The sequence below is a fragment of the Pleurodeles waltl genome, chromosome 9 (genome assembly GCF_031143425.1).
Source record: "Pleurodeles waltl isolate 20211129_DDA chromosome 9, aPleWal1.hap1.20221129, whole genome shotgun sequence".
Lineage (NCBI taxonomy): Eukaryota > Metazoa > Chordata > Amphibia > Caudata > Salamandridae > Pleurodeles > Pleurodeles waltl.
The window spans coordinates 277,647,750-277,671,600 of NC_090448.1; positions in this window are offsets into that span (position 1 = coordinate 277,647,750).

Here is a 23,851-nt window from a genome sequence, read left to right on the forward strand (position 1 = left end):
TATGATCCCTTTTAGGTGAGTGCAGTTCACTGAGCTGGTACTTGGATTGGCAGTTAGGGATCCTTCTGTGTATTAGGCATGATCCTTTTTAGTGAATACAGTTCAATGGCAGTTCAGTTCAAGTTCAAGTTTAAGTTTATTGACTCGGTTAATTAAAACCATCGCAATTCCAAAATGCATAATAATAATAAAGATACTTTGCCTACTCATTATGTTAATAGAAACCCATAATAAAAACATAAAAGCTTATTTGAAACTAAAACATATCATGGTAAAGAGTTGTACATAGCTAAAATGTTCTCCACTTAATTCCAACCTCGGTCTAGAGCTTAACTTAAGGACTTTCTTACTCCCTTACGAACACTATAATAGTGAATGAGTGAAGCTGAGTGAGAATCCTAAATAGTACCTAAGGCTGTTTCCTGGCTGGAAATAAACTTTCGGAACTTTACTAATCATAAAATAATGGCCCTTGCACACTAGGCTTCAACTTTATTCACTAATTCTTTCTGAGCCTGTAACATGAATTTGGTCCCTCGACAGGAAAACGGGATTGAAATGCCGCTGAGCCAGCTTATAATGGCCGGTCTGCATGAGCGTATGTTCAGTGTCTTAAAAATGTTTTTTAGATGTAATATACTGAGGCCTAGCAAAGCCGGGCACGCACAAAAAATGTGTTCTAGTGACTCTTGTCTGTACCCACACAGTCGACAGAAATGTGTCAGATCCTGCTGTCTCCATGAAGGGACCATATCCTTTGTTTCCATCAACCCAAGCGGAAAAGCATGAACCGATGTTTCAGCGACTGGTTGAAGGTTGCTGTTAGGTATTCCTGTGCCCGTAAAGTTTTGTACGATGTTATCATAGTCCAGGCGTGCTGTCTGCTTGCCATGGTAGTTCAGTTCATTACAGAGGACACTGGGGGTGATTCTAACCCTGGCGGTCGGTGTTAAAGCGGCGGCCAACCCGCCAACAGGCTGGCGGTAAAAAAAATGGGATTCTGAGCCTGGCGGGAACCGCCAACACAGACAGCCACCTTAACACTCCGACCGCCACGGCGGTACAAACAAACAGCGCGGCGGTCACCGCCAACAAACAGGCGGCAGACAGTGTACCGCCCACACTATTCCAACTCACCAATACGCCACCTTTTCCGGGGCGGGAGCACCCCCGATAAAAACACGGCGGAAACAGACTACGGACGGGAAAACGCTCACCACTACGCACTCCAGGAGGAAGGAGGACAGCATGGAACCCGAATTAAACATCCTACCTGCTCTCGTCTACCTTCTCATCTACCACGAGTACGAAGTCCGGCGCAGACGACAACGGTGAGTACTGCACCTACGACACACGGGAGGGGGAGGACGAAAGGTTACGGGCACACACATATGCGACACCCCCCCCCCAACTATGTACTCACCAATGCAGAGCACCAAGTCACAGTGACACCACCCAAACACCCCTGAAAAATGCCAGGACATAATCATATTTGGAATAAATATTTATGTACCAAAAAGCTCCAGAAAATTAGCGTACAACCATGAAAGATATCCACAACAAAACTAATGACATACACATCAGTGTATAACTGAAGTAACAAGTCCTGCACATCCTACGAATTCAGCATGTCCGTGGGCCAAAGTCTTGAGAAACAAGGGCAAAGCCCACACAGGAGACCTGAGTCCTTTGGAGAGAACACTGCAGGGGCATCAGATGTAAAAACTACAGGCACCTCAGGGGGAAGGGAAGGGGGGGGCACCACAGCCACATGAGTCCACGACGCCAGATCCACGAGGAGCCACCATGCCCACTGGACCATCCTGGGGAGTGCAAAGCCACAGTCTCTCAATGTCTCTACAGTGGGTGGGCTGCCCACTGGACCATCCTGGGGAGTGCAAAGCCACAGTCTCTCAATGTCTCTACAGTGGGTGGGCTGCCCACTGGACCATCCTGGGGAGTGCAAAGCCACAGTCTCTCAATGTCTCTACAGTGGGTGGGCTGCCCACTGGACCATCCTGGGGAGTGCAAAGCCACAGTCCATCAGGTGGATGACAGTCTCCACTGGTCAAGGAGGAGGCATGGTGGGCACAGTGAACCATAAACGGTGCTTGAGACGGCGGTGCCCAGCGGAGCGGTGCTTGAGAGGAAGGGCCCAGCGGAGCGGTGCCTCAGAGGAAGGGCCCAGCGGAGCGGTGCTTGAGAGGAAGGGCCCAGCGGAGCGGTGCTTGAGAGGAAGGGCCCAGCGGAGCGGTGCCTCAGAGGAAGGGCCCAGCGGAGCGGTGCTTGAGAGGAAGGGCCCAGCGGAGCGGTGCTTGAGAGGAAGGGCCCAGCGGAGCGGTGCTTGAGACGGCGGTGCCCAGCGGAGCGGTGCTTGAGACGGCGGTGCCCAGCGGAGCGGTGCTTGAGACGGCGGTGCCCAGCGGAGCGGTGCTTGAGAGGAAGGGCCCAGCGGAGCGGTGCCTCAGAGGAAGGGCCCAGCGGAGCGGTGCTTGAGAGGAAGGGCCCAGCGGAGCGGTGCTTGAGACGGCGGTGCCCAGCGGAGCGGTGCTTGAGAGGAAGGGCCCAGCGGAGCGGTGCTTGAGACGGCGGGGCCCTGTTCAGCGGTGCTCTTCTCCACGGCGGGGCCCGGTTCAGCGGTGCCTATCTCCACGGCGGGGCCCTGTTCAGCGGTGCTCTTCTCCACGGCAGGCCCTGTTCAGCGGTGCTCTTCTGCACCGCGGGCCCTGTTCAGCGGTGCTCTTCTCCACGGCGGGGCCCTGTTCAGCGGTGCTCTTCTCCACGGCGGGCCCGGTTCAGCGGTGCTCTTCTGCACCGCGGGCCCTGTTCAGCGGTGCTCTTCTCCACGGCAGGCCCTGTTCAGCGGTGCTCTTCTGCACAGCGGGCCCTGTTCAGCGGTGCCTATCTCCACGGCGGGGCCCTGTTCAGCGGTGCTCTTCTGCACCGCGGGCCCTGTTCAGCGGTGCTCTTCTCCACGGCGGGGCCCTGTTCAGCGGTGCTCTTCTCCACGGTGGGGCCCGGTTCAGCGGTGCTCTTCTGCACCGCGGGCCCTGTTCAGCGGTGCTCATCCAGCAGGTCAAGGGAGCCAGACCTGGCCTCGACTCCCTGCTCAGTCGCCCTCGGACCGTGACGTTTCTGGACCCTTCGGGGACGGACTCCTGGCCTCCTTAGTGTCCTCCTTCCCAGCTGGGATGTGGCATGTGGGGTCCACCTTCTCCGCGCTCCTGCTGCCCTTCCGCTCCTTTGATGGGGCTCTCGGGCCCTTGCCTCCCCTAGATGGTGTGGGTGGTGAAGTGGCCGCACATTGCTCCTTGGGGGCAGCCCTGTCGGTCCTCGCACGGCGGTCCTTGTTTTTGCGGGTCCTCTTGCCGGGGGGGGGGGGCTGGACGTGTCCTTGCTGCTGATCGATGTGTCACTGCTGGCAAAGGGTGGGCTCCAGAACCCAGGCACAACAGTGACACCGGAAGCTGGGCTGGTGGTGGCTGCGGTGCTCTTGGGACTCTTTGAAGATGGAGGGGGGAGGTCATCGGGGGGAAAGAGGTTAAGGTTAGCCAGGAAAAGTTTTTTAGGGCCAAGGTAAAGGGTAGGAGAAGTGGAGATGGAAGTGGAGGTAGAGGAGGTGGTTGTAGGAGAGTCAGGTGTGCTGTCATTGGGTGAAGGTGCTGGTGCTGTAGGCTGTCGTGAGGTGGATGGCTGTTGGGTGGGTGGCTGCCTGCGTTTGTGTGTCTTGGAAGAGGGGGTGACAGACACAGTGGGAGAGGACACAGGGGACGTGTACATGGCAGTGGGGGTGGTGACTGCATGAGTGTGGACTGTACTGGAGGGTGAGGTGGTGATGGAAGCACTGGCTGATGTTGGGGTGCATGCAGGTGTGAGTGTAGACGTCACAGGGAGGGAGGAGGGAGACGAGGAGGAGGGGGACACAGGGGTGGCAGTGGCTGTTGGCATGTCTGCATCTGGGTGTTGCTCGGGTGAGTGTTTGCGGGATCTGTGGTGCTTGTGTTTGGATGAGCTGCTCTTGGGTGTTGAGGTGTGTGCAGGCTGGTCTGATGGTGTGGATGGGATAGGCTGAGGAACAGGAGACAGAGACAGGCTGGAGGCAGTCAGAAGAGGGAGGCTGGAACCTGGGACAATGGCTGCCGTCAGTGCTGAGGCCAGAGCAGTGAACGCTCGTTGATGGGCAGCCTGACCCGAATGAATGCCCTCCAGGTACGCATTGCTCTGTTGCACCTCCCTTTGCACACCCTGGATGGCATTCAAAAGGGTCGTCTGCCCAACAATGAGCGTCCTTACCAGGTCAATGAGCTCCGCACTGAGGGCAGCAGGGGCAACAGGGGCAGGGGCTGAGGTGCCTGGGGCGAAGGAGACGCACGCCTTCCTGGGCGAACCGGCACGGAGCGAAGACTGAGGGGCTGCTGGGAGGGCGGGGCTGGTGCGCTGGGTGGCGGCTGTACCTGTAGAGGCGGGGGGCACGGATGTTGCCGCCACCCCTAGGGAGCTCCCATCCGAGGACGTGTCGCTTTCGCTGCTCTCACCAGCGGTCCCCGTCGTGGTGCTCCCCTCGCCCTCCGGATCACTGGTGCCCTCGGTGTCTGTTCCTGGGCCCACCGGGGCCTTGTGTCCTGCAGCTCCCTCGTGCTCCGATGCCATATCTCCTCCGCCTGTTGATGCTAATGCACACATGCACAAGAAGATGAAGAGAAAGGGTGGGGGGAGAAAAAAGAAGACCAGGTTGAGTGCATGCAATGTCAACACCGTTGGCGGAGAGGACAGACACAGGTGCCTAATGCACTAAGCCGCGCATTCGGGGTACACTACTCAGTACTACTGACTAAGACAACAGGCCAAGAGACGTCAAACGCGCACATGGGAGATGCTGGACCTTCAATGGCTGTACTTGTCACCCTACAGAGGTGGGGGCCGGGGGCACAGGGCCATGCCTAAGGGAGAGGACTACACTACAGAAAGCGCCCTGGCCTAATGTCACCCACAGCCCTCCTCCCCCACCCAGACGCCTCCACTGCGCAGAAAGATAGGAGAATGTGCTGATACTCACCCCCTTGTGTCTGCTGTGATGTCTTAAAGCGCCCATCCAATTCAGGGTAGGCCACCGCCAGGATCCGGGACATCAGGGGGGTCATGGTGCGACTGGCACCCCTCCTAGGTTGGGAGGCCATCCCCAGCAGTGTTTCTGCGGTCTTCCTTGTTCCGCGGCGGATGTCCTCCCACCTCTTGCGGCAGTGGGTGCCCCGTCTGTTGTGGACCCCCAAGGTCCGGACTTCCTTGGCGATGGCACGCCAAATCTCGATCTTCTGATGGGCGCTGACCTATTAGACATGTACAGGGTGGAAAGGAGGAAATCATCAATGACCTGCATGTTAGATGTAATTGGCCCCCACCCACCCACTTTGCCATATGGCACATGCTCTCATCTGTCGGGCGTTGCACTCCTCATTCGCCCCCCACCCCACCAACTTACATCCACCCCAATCCACACAGGCATAGCCCATTCCATTAGCACCCGGTGTACTCACTTGTTGGTCTGGAGGACCGTAGAGTAGCGCATACTGGGGGAGGACCCCATCCACGAGCTTCTCCAACTCTTCAGACGTGAAGGCAGGGGCCCTTTCCCCAGTCGCAGCAGCCATTGTATCTTCCAGACCGAGGTCACAGCAGCACTTGCAGTATAGGTCCTCTCCTGTGGATGATCAGGTCTCGAGTGATTAAGCAGATAGAAAATGGCGGTCACGCCCGCGGCGGTGCGTACCGCGGCGGTGCGTACCGCGACCGCCGGCGCACTTCGTCATTGGCTCCTGAAACCCATAGGCTTCAATGTTAACCAATGCGGCTTTGCGCCGCGGTCTTCGACCGCCTACCGCCACGGTGTGCCCCGCCAGCGCATTGACCTCACATCCCATTGTCCCACTTCACAGGTCAGGCAGCCGCCATTTCAAGGGCCCACATGGCTTAATTTTGACTGCGACACACAGGCCTAGGCCTTGCATTGCCACACATACACGCCTTTCAACCCATTGCCATTCTTTAACTGTGCAAGCTGTCTGTACGTACCTGTGGTTTGCCTGACTCTGTGCTCCATGTTGTCCTTCCTAGGCACCGTCCGCTGGGACTTGCGATGAGAAGGAGGAATCCTCGCGTGTACCGACCGCTGGTGGACCTGTCGACAATGGAAGAACGCCATATAATACTTCGATACAGACTTGACCGTGCCACTATCCATGAACTGTGTGCCCAGCTGGAGCCAGCCCTGATGTCCCCCATCCGCCAACCCACAGGGATTCCCCCTCTGGTGCAGGTTTTGTCAGTCCTCCATTTTTTGGCCAGTGGGTCATTCCAGACCACAGTGGCCATGTCATCTGGAATGTCTCAGCCTATGTTTTCTAAGATTTTGAGCAGAGTGTTGTCTGCCCTGATGAAACTCATGCGGAGCTACATCATTTTCCCCGAGGAGGGTGACTTGCCTACAGTGAAGGGTGATTTCTATGCCCTTGGACATATCCCCAACATCATTGGTGCCATTGATGGGACCCATGTGGCTTTGGTACCCCCAAAAGACGATGAGCAGGTGTACCGAAACAGAAAAAATTATCATTCGATGAATGTCCAGGTGGTCTGTTTGGCTGACCAGTACATCTCCCATGTAAATGCCAAGTTCCCAGGGTCAGTGCATGACGCGTATGTGATGCGAAATAGCAGCATCCCCTATGTGATGGAGCAGCTACAGAGACAACGTGTGTGGCTAATAGGTGACTCTGGTTACCCCAACCTGCCGTGGCTACTGACCCCAGTGAGGAATCCCCGGACAAGGGCAGAGGAACGCTACAATGAGGCCCATGGGCGTACTAGGAGGGTGATTGAGCGAACCTTTGGCCTCCTGAAGGCCAGGTTTAGGTGCCTGCATATGACAGGTGGATCCCTAATGTACTCACCAAAGAAGGTGTGCCATATCATCGTGGCGTGCTGTATGCTTCACAACCTGGCTTTGCGACGCCAGGTGCCTTTCCTGCAGGAGGATGGTCCAGATGGTGGCGTTGTAGAAGCCGTGGAGCCTGTGGAGAGTGAAGAGGAGGAAGACTCAGAGGACGACACAGACAATAGGGACAGAGTGATACAACAGTATTTCCAGTAACACCCAGGTAAGAATCACCCACGCCATTTCACAATTGCTTATAGCCTCCTGCATCTGTACTTTCTGTAGTTCCCCACAGATGTTTTTCATTAATTTTTGCCTTTCCCTTCCCTTCTCAGTGCTGTCTGACTCAGTACCTGACTTCTGCTTGGTTCGCCCATGAAATACAGCGTATTGACATTGGTATGTTGTCATGACTAATTGACAGAACAGAAATCGAACAGTAATATGTAATACATTTGTCAATAATACAGCATGACTCAAAACAGATTTGTGTGCAAAATGTGATTTATTTACAGTGCTAGATATCGGTACATGTGATTCTAAGGGTGATGGGTGGGGGTGGAGGAATATCCATGGCAGAGTCCAGTTCTCAGTCTCACAGGTGCATTGTCCTTTTGCCTGTGGAAGGATGGAGCATAGGCAGTTCATGGTTGGACAGGGTGGCAATGTGGGACAGTGGGAAGACTTGAGGGGGTATGTCCTGCAGGCGGGGGTCTTGACATCCTACTCTGTCTTTTTCTTTGGTCTCAGGCTCCTCTTACGGGGTGGTTGTTCTTCAGCAGGAGGTGGGGTTCTGGGGGGCTGTCGAGGTGTTGGGACCTCCTGTCCACTAGCGCCGGCGGAGGTGGTAGGCTGTTCCTGGTCCGGGCTAGTGACAGGGGCCCTGTGTGGTGCACCATGGTCCCGCAACGCGTCCTCTATCCTGTGGAGGGCCAGGACGATGGTCCCCATTGCGTTCCCGATGATTCTCAGCTCCTCCCTGAACCCCATGTAGCGTTCCTCCTGCTGTGCCTGGATCTCAGTGAACCTGGCCAGTACCATCGCCATCGTTTCTTGGGAGTGGTGGTATGCCCCCATGATGGTGGTGAGGGCCTCTTGGAGAGTGGGTTCCCTGGGCCTCTCCTCCCCCCCCTGTCGCACAGCAGCCCTCCGAGCTGCCCGGTTTCCCCCGGCCTCTGTCCCCTGGACGGTGTGCCCGCTACCACTGCCCCCAGGTCCCTGTTGTTGTTGGGGTGTTGGGTTAGCCTGGGTGCCCTGTAGTGGCAGACACACCGCTGATTGAGCTGTCCTAGAGACAGAGGCATGGGCCCGCTGGGTGGGAGCTGTGCTGGTGTCGGCAGAGGGGGTCGGGTCTGGTGTGGCCTGTGGCTGCCTGAGGGGAACCGACTGCCCAGAGGTCCCCAATGGTCCGGGCTGGTCATCAGGTTCACTGTCGACAGAGCTGCTATCCTCAGTGTGGGCCTGTTCCGGTGGTGGGATGGACACTTCTGGACCCTCCTGGCTGGTGTGTTGTCGTTCGGGTCCTGCATGGGTTAAGAGAGTTTGGTTATTATTTCTGTGTGTGCAATAGCATGCGTGTTGTGGGTGCCCTTGTCCCCCAGTGCAGGCATTCCCTGGAGGGAGGTGTTGTGAGGGTATTTAGTGGGGGGGAGGGGTTAGTGCAGTGGTCATGCTTAGGTGATGGGTGCCCATGATTTGTGTTGGCATGCAGGAGTTGGTGTTGGGATGGGTGGGTTGTGCTGGTGAGACATTGTCAGGGAGGTTGTGTGCTGGGGGGTTGGGGGTGAGGGTGGGGGTGTGGGTTGGCATGCTGGTGGGGTGGGGGGGATATAGTAGTTGAGATGGGACTTACCAGAGTCCATTCCTCCGGCTACTCCAGCGAGGCCCTGAGGATGCAGGATGGTCAAGACCTCTTGCTCCCACGATGTAAATTCGGGAGGGGTGGGTGGGGGTCCGCCGCCAGTCTTCTGGACCGCGATGTTGTGCCTGGAGACCATCGATCGGACCTTCCCCCGTAGGTCGTTCCATCTTTTGCGGATGTCCTCCCTATTCCTGGGATGCTGTCCCACCGCGTTGACCCTGTCCACGATCCGCTGCCATAGCTCCGCCTTCCTGGCTATACTGGTGTGCTGCACCTGCGAGCCGAAGAGCTGGGGTTCCACTCTTAGGATTTCCTCCACCATGACCCGGAGTTCTTGGTCCGAAAAGCGTGGGTGCCTTTGGGGTGCCATGGGGTGGTGTGGGTGAGGTGTGGGGTGGTGTATGTGATGCGGAGTGTGTTGGTGAGTGGTGCTTTGTGCTACTATGTGGTGTGTGTGATGGTGTAGTGTGCCTCAGTGTGTCTTGCTATGGATTGTCTGCTGTGTCTCTCTCTCCTTCTCTCAGTAATTAGGGTCGCAGGGGTTTGTGGGTGGTGTGGGTGTGTGTTTTATAGTTGGTTGATTGTGTGGGAGTGGTGTGTGTATGTGTATCAGGTGTGTGTATTTCAAATTGTCCAATGTGGCTGTGTTTTGGTGATGTGTGTGTATTCTGACCGCGGCGGTGTGTACCGCCAATGGAATACCGCGTTTGAATGACCGCCGTGTGGATTCGTGGGTCGTAATGGCATGGGCGTATTTCTGTTGGCGTGACGGTGGAGGTTTGGTCATCTCCAGTTTATCGCTGCCCGCCGATGTGGCGGGCTGCAGTGGAGGACGGATTTTTGGAGGTTTGGCCGTTGTGGGTCGGAATGACCGTGGCGGTTGACCGCGGCCGTGTTATGGCGGTCTTATGACCGGCGGTAAGGGCATTTTACCACCGAGGTCAGAATGACCCCCACTACTGTGTTTGCTGAGTAGGGTAACACCACCAGTCCCTCCTGGCCTTACCAGTTCTGTCAGTGCCTGTGCTACACACGCACACTGTACAGTTGAGCTCCTTTCTAGGTAAGTACACTATTTTGGGGCTTTGCAATACACGGTAATTTTGTATGTGCTACACAGTCCTGTTTTTGCGAATTGTAGTACAGTGCCTGCTGGGAATTGTAGTGTTATCAGCACCTATTCTACACCCTGTATACGCAGATGGGGTTCCCCCAGGTGAGTCTAGTTTGCATGTGAGATTGCAGATAGTGCTCTCTGGACAGGTGGAAACTGGGCTGATTTGGGTGCCAGTGAAGGTGTCCATAAGTGAGCAGTGAGCATGCATGCGAGTATATTTAGGTGTGAAATGTTTGTGTTGTGACTTGCCCGACTCCACTCACCCAGGTATTCCTATCAAGCCCTCAGGATGCAGGATGGCCAAGACCTTCTCCTCCCATGATGTGAGTTGTAAGGGAAGAGGTGCGGGACCACTGCCAGTCTTCTGGAGCTGCAGCTGGTGCCGGGATGCCATGGAACAGACCTTCCACCTGAGGTTGTGCTAACTCTTCCTGATGTTGTCCCTTGTGCGTGACGTAGGGCCTACAGCATTCACTCTGTTGACGATCCTTTGCAACACTTTTATTTTCCGTGCAATAGTAGTTTGCTGGACTTGGGCACCAAATAGATGTGGCTCTACTCTAATGATTTCATCCACCATGACTCTTAACTCATCTTAGTGAAACTGGGATTTTTCTTTTGTGACAAGTGGAGTAAATGGAGTAGGGAGGTGCAGATGGATGTGATGGGGGTGTATTGAGGGTGTGGGGTTTGTGTAAATTGGAGGGGTATCTATTCTAGTGCATTTTAAGTTTTGGGAATTTTGCGCTGTCTTGCAGGGTCTTGCTGTGAAAATGCAAAGGAATCTGGTGTGTGAAGGGGTGTGTTTTATAGTGTGCTTTGTGTGTCGTGTGTGGGAATGTGTGTCAGCTGTGTTCTTTTCAAATCCATCCAATATGGTGTTGTGTATTACTGTGGTGACCACGGGCCACCGCAGTTCGGGCCACCATTGGAAGACCACCAAGGCTAAACCGCCATTGCGACTTTTGACTTGTAATAGGTCCGGTGGTTGGTTGATGGGCTGGTGGTGCTGGTGGTTGGACCGCCTATTTCTCAAGTCCTGACGTGTCAGTTTTTTGTTCCGGCTTTTGACAGTCCTGCCTGTGTGACTAGTAATATGGCAGTTTGTATGACCATCAATATGTAGATATTGGCTAAGTTTAAGCTTCAACTTGTGTCTGTCCGAAGGTTGAGAAATAGATGTACTGGCGCATACTGAGGTGTAAGTACTAGAGTCTCTCAGCTGTGTGCTGCTCTATGAAGCACTAAGGGGAATCTGCATCACTTCCTAAAGAGAATAATTATCAGACATCTCAGATGAGAGTGAAATGGTGAAGAGATATCCATTGTATTACTTATTTCCCACTTTGGTTTGTCACACTGGTAATAGGTTTTGAAAATCATGTGATCCAACAAAGTAGTCCTTCCGAAGGGATAAAACATCTAACAGTCACTTAATTTGAAATTCACCCATTTGTGTTAGAATTTTGAACAGAAATAAGGGAAACATTTAAAAAAACACTTACGTAACCAATGTTATCCACGGGTGGGCACTCCCAGGTAGTGATTGACAAATGTGTAGTCGCGTTTGGCCCTACTCCACCCTGGTCAATAACTACCTGAGAGTGCCCTCCCCATTTGATAATTTTGATAAATTCACAAATGCTTTGTTCAGCCATGTGAGAAAAAAAGCCCGACTTGCTAAGTAAAACATCTACTTTAAACAGGAACAACAGTCTGCTCTACTGCTTCACAGTTCTAATGAACGAGTTGTTCACTAACATTCTATATTCCTGGCAGCTCACTTGAATGCCATGTTGCTGGAATCAAAACAGAGAATTGAAAGCATTCCCTACCACGGAGACTTCAGTAAATGAAGAACATGAGTAATGAGGTGTTATTACAGAAACGAGATTATAGATATGAGATCTGCTGCCTTACTAAATGTAAGGAGAGATATTGGTTTAGTCATCTAAGGCATAATTTATTTTTGAAGGAGTTAAAATAGTTATAAATAGAGGTCCATACCTAAGTCCAACATCCCTTTTCCGCACCTGTTTACTCAGGCTGCTCTTCTTATCTGTTACGTAATACCTCCCTAATTTTAAAATAATAATACTTTGGTAGATGTCAAAGGATGTTTTAATCTTCCATTTAAATGTTGTAAGTAGATTTTTAGAGGTGCAGGAAGGTATTCACAAATATATCTCATAATTAATAGATTGTATAGTGAGATCCCCAAAGGAGTAGCTGTTTAAATATTTAATAGTTTTCTTTTTACTTTTTTCCACTTCTTTGTGCCAGTAGTTCTGTCTTCCAGCATTAATGTGCATTGATTTCAAAATATTCTTATTGTGAATTGAATATGAGGAACTAATAAAACACATTTAAATATATAAATGTTCATGTATTATTGTATAAAAATGTTACTCTGCATCCCTTATAAAGAACTGTCTTCTTGGCTAATTAATTAAAGCGTATTTTAAAATTAGAAGCATTGTAAATCAGACTGAACAATCGGCCTGCTATTTAACAACAACGGAAATTGTCATGGGCTACCCATTTTCCAGACTTGGAACAATTTTAATATATAATGCAAACAAATGGAAAGCAATTCTTTTGGGGAACTTTATTCGAAAGCTGCCTTCTCCGGTAGCCTGCATCTTAGTGCATGTGAATTCTGTGAGCTAGGGGAACACACTTGTACTGTATTAAAACTCCGTTATCTTCACAGGCAGCTGTAATGAGATGCAGGCATAGTGATATATGAATTGGTACTGGAATGAGGAATGTCTGCTTCGCAGTGTTTCTCACAAAACAACTAAAAAAGCATTTTGTTTCAGTCTGTCAGTTCACTTTGTTTATGTGGTTAATTTATTATGTGAGTTTCTGCAACTATAAACATTGTCCGCCATGCCCAGAAGCAGTTAGAGCAGCTTAACTGAAGTATAGATGATTGTAATGAGACTAGTTAGCTTAAGACGTGTTTTTAGGTGCCTTTGTTTTTTTATACATTGTAAAGTGTATTTTATTTTAAAAGTACAGTGTCTTCCATTGTGAAAAGTGGACTTAAAGGGATTCGTTTGGAGGAAGTGAAGAGCCTTGAGCATCAAGTTTGAAAGGCTCAAACTGTGCATTTTGCTTATTTGAAAGCAAAAATCACAGTTTCAGCATTATTGCTGTTTGGAACTGAAAACAAAGCCCAGCATATTGCAGATTGCAGCATTCATTCATTCCAAATCCCTTTAAGAAATAAGAACATTATTATTGTGTTGTATGTTGAACTATACAGTTTGTGCATGAAGCACCAAGAAAGGTATATACGTATCTTGGGTGATTTGGGAATTAACTAATGCACCCTTGTTATGCAGCATTTAATGTTTTCATTGGTGTTACTCATAAACAATATAAACCCTATCTGTACAGAAACAGTTTTGTAGCCACACTTATGCTGTGAAACGTTGAGTGTATATTACTCCATTGTCTGAAGTGAAATGTAAATGCATATGTTCAAAGATCAAGCTCATTAGAAGATTATGTGCAGCAAGTTTTCTCTTTTATGTAAGCTGTGCCTGGTATCATTTGAAATGCAGGTCATTAACTTGAAAGCAGGGAAAAATTAAAATAAGGGCAATTGTAATAATAAAATAAATGTCACTGTATCGTGAATTTCACCAATCAGAAGTGTAGATGTTTCCAAAAGTATATTACAGTATAGGAAGATTTCCTTTATGGTATTAGAAATGGCAACTTTATCAACTATGCTCTTTACTCAGTAAACTCACACTGTGTCAATAGGAACAACTTGCAGTGATCCTATATCCACAAATCATTGATTCATGCAAAATTGGAGAACTAAATTATATGCAAGGCTGACTAAGGTAAAGTAAAATACAAATAATGCAGCATTGTGTGGCATATTTTGTGGCAGTATTATCTCACTATTCTTTTCTTTAAACACACGTTAATGCAAAAGGGAAAATAAACAGAAGTAAAGTGTCTTAAGAATGCAGATTTTACAGCAAATTCTACTGAATATTATTTACAAACAAGAAATGTTTTTTCCTCACATGGAAGCACAAAAACACCATTTATGAAAACCTTTCAGTTTTTAGAGTGCAAGACCACAAACCTACGTCTGCACATTCCATGTAATAAAATATGTGCCTGTTTTATTCTGCATATCCAAGATATGTTTCAAAACTTATCTTCAGTTTTTGAGAATGTTTCAACACTAAAGGCCTCAAGGATCTTCTTTTCACCTTATGATATTCCCTTGCAAAGACGTATTTCACATTGCAAATACATAATGAAAGTGTCTCTCTAGGAGGTACTGTAAGATTCAAGAAATTTTTGCCTATATCAGGAATGTTTGAGATTTTAAAGTATATTGAGTGTCCTCTTGGGAAAAAATGCTGTTTCGAGACCAGTGTCTGTGGTGTAAAATGAATTTGTATTAAAATTTGAAACAAAATATTTTCATGACAAAGAAGGAATAATTATTCTCACTCACTTCGGTTACATTTAAATATCATCACAAAATTTTAAAAAAATAGTACATGTTGGTTGCCAACATTTCCATAAGGGTGCAATAAGCTTTACGTTATTTATAATGCAAGTATGTTCAAGCCAAATTAATACGATATACTGATGGTGAAATTAAATCTTTTGAAACTTAAACTTTTATTTATTGTCACACAACATACTGCACTTACATAATTGTCTGCACTTGTCAAATGTAATATATTGGCACCATAATTATGGCACTTAAAGAATGCTGGAAGAAACATAGCAGAATACTGAGAAATAAAGATATCAAATATCTGATTCTAGTTCATTTTTCTAGCACAACACTCTAATGACAAAGTGAAAGATTTCAGATTCATTGGTATGCAACATGTATCGCAAGACCAGAGTAGTGAACAGAAAAACGATTGAACAAGAAACCAAATTGATATATATATGTAGCACAAGCAATTAAGACAGGATCTTCCGATAAACAGTTGTACATTTGTTTATAAGCATACAGATTTAGATTTTAAAATACTCATTTCAATTGGCTGTACCTTCATGGAAATCCAAAATATCATGTATATAAGTTTAATTTTGTGCAAATATATGTTTAATGGTATTATATATATTGTTTGCAGGGGTGTGGACTTCCTGTAGCCTGAAACCCAGGATATTGTTTAGGGTCAAGAACAACACGTTTTCATGTTTATTTTGTCCATGAGACAAGTAGGCCCAACCCCCCGCAGCACAAACCTTTAGGCTGACAGTTTGCAGTACCCCATTATGGAGCAGGGAAGGGAATTGTCTGAATTTGAGGTACTATTTGTTTCCTAGTTGTTCGATCTTGTATTTATGGTTCATTAATGCAAAGCCTTTACTATCAGGGTGAGTGTTCTAAATAAATGTCATAAGGTCGAACTGCACTACTGATAGTGGTATCAGTAATAAAATGTGTACGCACGTTTGCAAACTTCAACAATATGAGGCTATGTGGTTCCAGAATACTCTCTGATTATATGAAAATATTTGCATATGCTTGCAAGTAAGATTGGTGATTCTTTGCATTCAAAATAAAATGTTTAAAAAAATACAACTAGGAGAAGCATGTTTTGCTAAGTTACTTTGACATTTTAGGTACTACTTCTTTGAAGCATCATGTGGTAAAATGTGTTGATGCCTGCTTGCATTTCCAAAAAAATAGTCATAATGGACAAATCATTGTAACCAATTTCAACAAGATTGTGGTAATAATGAAAATAAACAAGCAATGGCAAAGCCAGTAGGCCAACAGTTGGTCAGTATTTTGGTTTTGTCAATGTGTGTCTTGTTTTGGCATGGCTTTTGAAAAACTTTATTACTGTAGGAGCTGCTGGGTCCTCACCATTGTAACACATTGGCAAAAAGCAAAAATATTTTTGGGTCTCTCAAAGCACACATTGCCACAGTAGTCCTTAGCACCGATCAAAACTACTTTGTGTCCCGATATGCTCATTATGAAAGAGCAGATTGCTATCACTCAGAGTGAAGCCATCCGACACAAGGATAGAAAGAGAAATAAACACAAGGATACAAAGAGAGATAGAATTTTTATAAAAACAAAAGGTCATGGTTAACTCCTGACCTAATTTTTAAAGAAAGTCACAAAAGTGCACCCAGCGTAGATGTCTTTGCATTAGTGCAGATTTATGTATCTTATGAATTCACAAGAATTTACACAAGTAGGCCAGACAATTGTACTACCAGAAAATATTTGTGAACTGTGTTTTAGATTCAGCAAATATGTGTGTGTAGATTTGCTCATGTTTCAATCTGTTGTATGTTTGCAAGTTCACTTTCCCTCCAACCACTTTCTTTTTTTTCCCAACCCTGAAAGAAGTTTTACTTCCGTCCTTGTCAGGAATACATTTCCAACCTTTCTCAGTACAGGAAAAGATGAGAAAGGAGCTGGTGAAAACTCTCAAAACATGCAAGTTAGTAGGTTTGCACAGAATCAAAAGGGCATTCCATCACTGGAACTGTTGATTACAGGCACCTCCAGCCCCAGTATGTAGATCTGTGGAAAGGTGATGAAATAAGGAAATTGCTTGTATTCAAGCCCTACTATAGTATTAACCCTGGCACAATAGGCAAGGCTATTGTCAGAGTTCTTATATAATGAGATTGCTGCTATAATTTGTTGCTGCACTGCATGCACAAAAAGGACAAGTACATTTCTTTAAAGGACAAGTAGATTTATGAAGCAACTTGTCACATGAACAAGTAGATCTTTTAATAAATTCCACATCCCTGTGTTTGTTATAAGTGGTTGGGAAATGGCAAGATGTACTATGAAGAAGATGAATAGCACAGATGATTTAGGTTAGATTTCTGACTTGGACCCTTCCGTTTGTATTTTTGATCGTTAAAGAAACAGTCATCTGAAACTCTGATTATTGTCATAATTGCAGAATTCCAAGCCAGAGGGTTCTTTAGAGTGCCCGTTTAGAAGGCATGACACAAGCTTTTTGATGCAGACAGTTATTATTTGAACCATTCTTTCAATTATAATGAAAGTCCATAGGTTAAAATTAATCATTTTAAGTTTGAGGAAGAGGGCTCTGGCCCACTTAATCCTACCAGATTTCTTTTATTTTGGACTGTCAGGGTTTGGCAAAATCGAGTCTAATCCACTGTAAGCCTCTACTAAAAATGATTTCAGTGACAACCATCTCTGCCTGCCTTTTAAAATAAGGCCTGCTCCTGCACAGCTGGGGTAAGAGGTTCTGATTTGATTACACACAACATTGCATGCACACATGTGTGCAGAGAAATGCTGGGTCAGTGAGGGAGACTGTGGAAGGTGGAGCTTGACTATGTAAAATGTCCAATTCAAGACTGTGGTCTCTTCATTGGACACTGCATATATGTCTCAAACTAAGATCTGAAAGAATGGCAAAGTCTCATATCTGAGCTCAGTTGCTGTTTTTGGCATATAAAATGCAGTGCTCGTAAAGCGTGGATGTGCCATACCCTATGCTGGTCATTACATTTTTATTTGCTTTCAAGGCCATTTGTCATAAAGTTTTGTCCCTGCTTTCCTCATCAGATTTGGATCAGTCCTCATGATTTTTCCATTTTCTATTAGCTACTGTACTTTTTTGCTATGTTTGTTGTTATTTTTCTTTACAAATTTGTGGATCAGCATCCTTGTGAATCATCTGATTCTGAGCCTATTACCCTGCGTGACTCATTTCTCCCTCCTGGTGTCAGGGGGAGTTTGGAGCCTTGCTGATTATCATCAATGCAATCTACTTCATCAGTCAATATCTACACAAATTAACATAGGACGTTTTTCCCTTGTGGGTGTTTCCTCCTAGCTGCAGCTCTCTAAGGGAGACACCTATCACCTCTCATGTACATTATTCTTTGCAGGATGTCACCCAGGCTGGTGGGCCTAGTCACTCTTTCTTTTCTGGGGAAGTCTCAAAGGGCACTTAGCAGAGCTGCAGCAGTACAAGTCCTTGACATGAACTTTCTTGTATGAAAATGAAATCAATCAATATTAGAGAAGACTTATTTGATGGTTTTTGGAGACTGTTGGTGCCTACCAAATGTTTTGTAATTTCCTTGTGAACTGATATTACCAGAGGATAAAGGGTGTAGTGGAGTGCAGTAAGACTTGGAACAAGTCTCCTGTGACATACGTATTGTACTTTGCAATTAAAACATGTTTTGCTTCAGACTGCCATTGTCTAGCCCCATCAAATGGGACATTATTACTGGCTGTACGTTCAATTTGTTAACACTTGTTTAATGCCTAAATAAAGCAAGGTGTAACTGAAAAGTGACAGGTTTCACTTAGCAGAGTGTCTGCCATTGTGCTGTACCTCTTGTGACATTTTTGTTTTGGCAAGTTTTGCTCTGTTTAAGCTAGAAAGTAGTTTTTGTTGAAAACTACAAATTATGCAGCAGAGAGGTCAGTAAGTGACAAGCGCAGTCAACCCTTAATAATTCACTCACTGCAGACATCTGTACTCAACCGTTCATACTTTTAAAGTCAACAGATTGAATGTCAATAAATTGAGTAATAGCAACAACTTTGATTACGCATGCAGCTGTACTCAGCACTGTAAAATGAATAATGACCATCCTTGGTCAGCATAGCTATAGGAAACTGAACAGACACATCTTGCAGTCCCTCTACCCTAAATCCATGCCATTATGTATTAGCATGTGCATGGAGTTGGAAAAGAATTTTAAAAAACTAATTGTTAGAAATGGGTTCTCTAGTTGGCAGTCGGTTTGAACCCTGTCCAAGTAGGGACCCTCACTCTAGTCAGGTTAAGGGAGATACCCGCTGTTAGAAATGGGGTTTCTGGTTGGCTAGGGCATGCACCTCAGCCAGGCAGAACCTACCCACTCTAGTCAGGGCTTGGGAGTTACACAATAACCCCTGCTCACCCCCTTGGTAGCTTGGCACGAGCAGTCAGGCTTAACCTGGAGGCAATGTGTAAAGCGTTTGCACAACACACAACACACGTGACGCAAAATGTACACCACTAAGTAAACACAACACTGAGCTATGTAAAAATAATCTGTATTGCACTAAACATAATTAGACCAACATTACACGTAAGTAATACCCTGCTACCTTAGCAGTTGTCAGACTGTTGCACAAGTTACTAATACTCTGCAGGAATATGCAGTTGTCACATTAGAACACATAAGTACTCAGGATTCTGCAACATAAGCAGTAGTCAGGAAGTATAGTAAAAAGTATATGCACTTGTCATGAACCATTCCTAAATACCCATGAAAGGAACATTAGAGAATATACCACAAGTCATATACATACATATCAGCTAGACATGCCTAGAAAAAGGAACATTAGCACATATATGCATAACCAGTAAACAGGTAGGAAATAGTAAACAGTTGTAAGTCTGTATTAGGCTCCTAGAGCCTAGTTTTCCTAAAGGGTACCTGGTTCCTGGTAGAAGTGGGCACTTCCAGTGCCTAAAGGGGAGTGTAGGGGGCCCCCGGTGCTCCGGCACGCAAAACAGGGAGCCACCCGACGTTTTGGGGTGAAGAGGGGCGGTTGGCACCCTCTCCTCATGAACGGGCCCCTCCGGGGGCCTCCTTTCGGGGTGGGGGCCGGCCTCGGCCTCCGCACACCCTGTCCGTGGGGTGGGGGCCGTGCGCTGCCCACTAAACAATGTTGGGGCCAAAAACGGGGAAGGGACCTGGGCAGCGGCAGTGATTTTCCTTTGGAAATAAAGAGAGCAACTTTGGAACAACGCTGTGGGCAAAGTTGTAGAGAGGGTTTGCAGGGGTGAGGGGCCACAGCACCCTGCCCCTGGGAGCAAACCAAAACAAGAAGCTGCACAGGGCTGGTGGTCCCAGCTACAGGCCAGCACAAGGGGTGCAGATGGTGGCAGTTCTTCCTAGTGACCAGGCAGGTCACAGGTCAGCACAACAGTAGCAGTCCAAGGTGGTTTCCTGGTGAGTCCATTCATCAGCGTTCTGTGTAGTTTCAAGTTCCAAGAATGTTCAAATTGTGGGGAAAATTCCCCTGTACTTATAGTCAGTTCTTACAGTGTTTTTCAATGGTAGGGAGAGGAGGTTTCAGCCAGTCACAACTGGTTCTGGGAGTGCCCCCTCTCTCCTTTCAGCACAGGCTCCAAACATCAGTGGGGGGTTAACGACCCTATTGTGTGAGGCCAGGGCACAGTCTTTACAAATGCAGGTGTGCCCCGCCTCTCCCTTCTCTCAGCACCAGGAAGGCTTTACAATATGTAGATGCACCTCTTTGTCACCTCCACCCTCCCTGTGTTCAGGCTGTCTGAGAAGTATGCACAAAGCCCCAACTGTCAGTCTGCCCAGACGTTGATTGGAGACAAGCTGCAAAACACCAAAGTTATAAGCACAGATAAATGCGTACTTTCTAGAAGAGGCATTTCTGTGATAGTAATAAAAAATACACCTACACCAGTAAGCAGCATTTCTTACCACTGTCACAACCATTCCAAACATGCCTACGCTACCCCTCATAAATCAGACAATACCCCTTACACATAAGGCAGGGCATTTCCAATGCAATCCTATGAGAGGGCAGCACTCACAGTAGTGAGACACCAAGTTAGGCTGTTTGTTACTACCAGGACAGGCCACGCAACAGGGCACATGTCCTGCCTTCTACATACATGGCACCCTGCCCAAAGGGCTAGCTAGGGCGTACCTTAGGGGTGACTTACATGTAGTAAAAGGGGAGTTCTGGGCCTGGCAAGTAAATATAGATGCCAGGTCCCTGTGGCAGGAAACTGCGCAGACAGGCTCTGCGCTAGCAGGCCTTAGATAGGTTTGACAGGCTACTTCAGTGGGTGGCGCAAGCAGCGCTGCAGGCCCACTAGTAGCATTTAATTTACAGGGCCTGGGTATAGGGATACCACTTTACAAGGGACTTATAGGTAAATTAAATATGCCAATCAGGTATAATCCAATCATACCAAATTTGTAAGAGAGAGCACATGCACTTTAGCACTGGTTAGCAGTGAAAAAGTGCTCAGAGTCAAAAGGTCAGCCAACAAGGGTCAGAAAAATAATGAGGCAAAAGCAAAAAGTCTGGGGAATGACCCTGTAAATGGGCCAGGTCCAACACCCGCCCAGACACCCCCTGCTCACCCCCTTGGTAGCTTGGCATGAGCAGTCAGGCTTATCTCAGAAGCAACATGTAAAACATTTGCACATAACAGACAGGGACACAGTGAAACCACTACAAGAGAACAACACACCAGTTTTAGAAAAATAGCCAGTATTTATCTGCGTAAACTAAGACCAAAATGAGAAAAATCCAACATACAGTGCTAAAGTTATGAATCCTGTAAGATTTAACTTAAAAATACAGTTCCTTGAAGTCGATAGCTCCACCTGGAGCTATCATGGCGTTATGATCAACAAAACCTGCAGTTCAGGCCGGATGCGGCGTCGCAGGCCAGCTACGGTGTCGGGAGGACCTGCAAACAGAACCTTTGGAGTTGCAAGGCGTTGCGATCCTCACGGTGAGCTCTGGAGAGCGGCATCACTGGTGTCACGGTGTCGGTTCCAGAGTCGGTGCAGGAGTCATCACGCCCTTGAAGTCACACATGTTGCAGATCGAACTCCGGGCTGATGAAGTCAGGAGTTCTGGCGTGGATGGCGTTGAGGCTGCGGTGTGAAGCGAGACGGTGCAATGTGCAGTGCCCACAGGTCACAGTGCAGGCAGCTGCTCAGCTGATGCTGTTCAGTGGTGTCAGTGAGACCAGGGCGGTGTACCAGGTTATGGTGCAGGTAGCAGCGTTGTTGTTGCTGAAGGGCTGTCATCGGTAGGCCCAAGTCAGCGGTGCGGGGCAGGGATGCCTGATGACAGCACTGGAGTCAATGGTGCTGGCATCATTGGACCGGAGCTGCGGAGCGGGATGGGAAGGTGCTTCATACTCCTTTTGAGTGGTGTCCACAGGCCACAGTGCAGGCTGTGGCGCCGGTGTCAGCAGAAGCAACAGCATCGGTATGCCCAGGCTGCGGTGTGATCAGCCGATGCCGGAGTGCAGGGCCCACAGTTTGCGGTGCGAGCAGCGGCTCATTGAAGTCGTCCAATGACGCCGTCAGTGGTATCAGGGTTGAGGTGCGAAGCGGGGCAGTGCAGCTCCGTGCGGCTTTGGTAGGTGACGGTGCAGGCCAAGATGAAACTGAAGTCTTTGATGTCCCTGAGACTTCCAACAGGAGTCAAGCTCTACTCCAAGCCCTTGGAGGACTTTCTCAAGCAGGATACACAGCAAAGTTCACCATTTGCTCTCTTTTAAGGTAAAAGCAGCAACTGCAGGCCAATCCAGCAAAGCAACAGAGCAAAGGGGCAGTACTCCTCCTCCAGCTCTTCAGTTCTTCGCCTTGGCAGAGGTTCCTCTTGATTCTAGAAAGATTTAAAAAGTCTGAGGTTTTGGGTCCAATACTTATATCCCTTTCTGCCTTTGAAGTTGGCAAACTTCAAAGCAAAGCCTCAAGATCCTTCCTTGTACAGGCCAGTACCCAGTCACATACCAGGGGGTTGGAGCTGCATTGTGTGAGGGCAGGCACAGCCCTTTCAGGTGTGAGTGACCACTCCTACCTCCACTCTAGCTCAGATGGCTCATCAGGATATGCAGGCTGTACCCCAGCTCCCTCTGTGTCACTGTCTAGAGGGAATTCACAATAGCCCAACTGTCAAATTGACCCATTCGGGGAATCCACAACCAGGCAGAATCACAGAACGGTTTGAGCAAGAAAATGCCTACTTTCTAAAAGTGTAATTTTCAAACTAACAATCTAAAAACCAGCTTCACTAAAAGATGTATTTTTAAATTGTGAGTCCAAAGACCCTAAACTCCACATTTCTATCTGCTCCCAAAGGGAAGTTGCACTTTAAAGTTATTTTTTAAAGGCAGCCCCCATGTTAACCTATGAGAGGGATAGGTCTTGCAACAGTGAAAAACAAATTTGGCAGGACTTCACTGTTAGGACATGTAACACATATCAGTATATGTCCCATCTTTAACATGCACTGCACCCTGCCCATGGTGCTACCTAGGGCCTACCTTAGGGGTGCCTTACATGCAGTAAAAGGGAAGGTTTAGGCCTGGCAAGTGGATACAGTGGCAGGTCTGAGCCATGTTTACAGGGCTACTCATGTGGGTGGCACAATCAGTGCTACAGGCCCACTAGTAGCATTTGATTTACAGGCGCTGGGCACCTCTAGTGCACTTTACTAGGGGCTTACCAGTAAATCAAAGATGCCAATCATGGATAAACCAATCAACAGTACAATTTATAAGGGGAGCACTTGCACTTTAGAACTGAATAGGAGTGGGAAAATGTACAGAGACAATAAACCAGCAAAAACAGAGTCCAGAACACCATACAAACAGGAGGTCAGAAATCAAAAAGACAAGGGAGACATGCCAAAAAGCTGCCAGGTATAGCGCAAATGTTATTAGCAAAAGGGAAAATGCAATATATTCACTCTAAACATGTCTACAGCCATTATGCGGGACCACTTTGCCCATTTGGGCATAACATGTCAATTAAAATATGAAAATAATTCAGTGTCCCTCCGCAGCAAAACACTAAATTGATTTCTAGTGAAAGGATGAAAATGCCATTTGTTTTCTTTCAAAGATATTCCAACCTTGCCTGATCTTATATTTTTTGTGTCCTAGTACTTACAGTCAGAATATGAAACAAACAAGATGTTTCTGCCATGTAATATTTACAGTGGTAACACTTATGCACACCTTTGTGAGAAAACTCCTTTACTTTTTCAAAGGTTCAAGAGGAACATAAGTTCCTTAACATTACCTTCTCCAGGGATTTAGAATATTCTGTTTTTAATTGTGAAAAACAAATGAAATAAAAATTGTTTAGGACAGGACCCCTTACTTCTAACAGCTGTACACTAAACCCT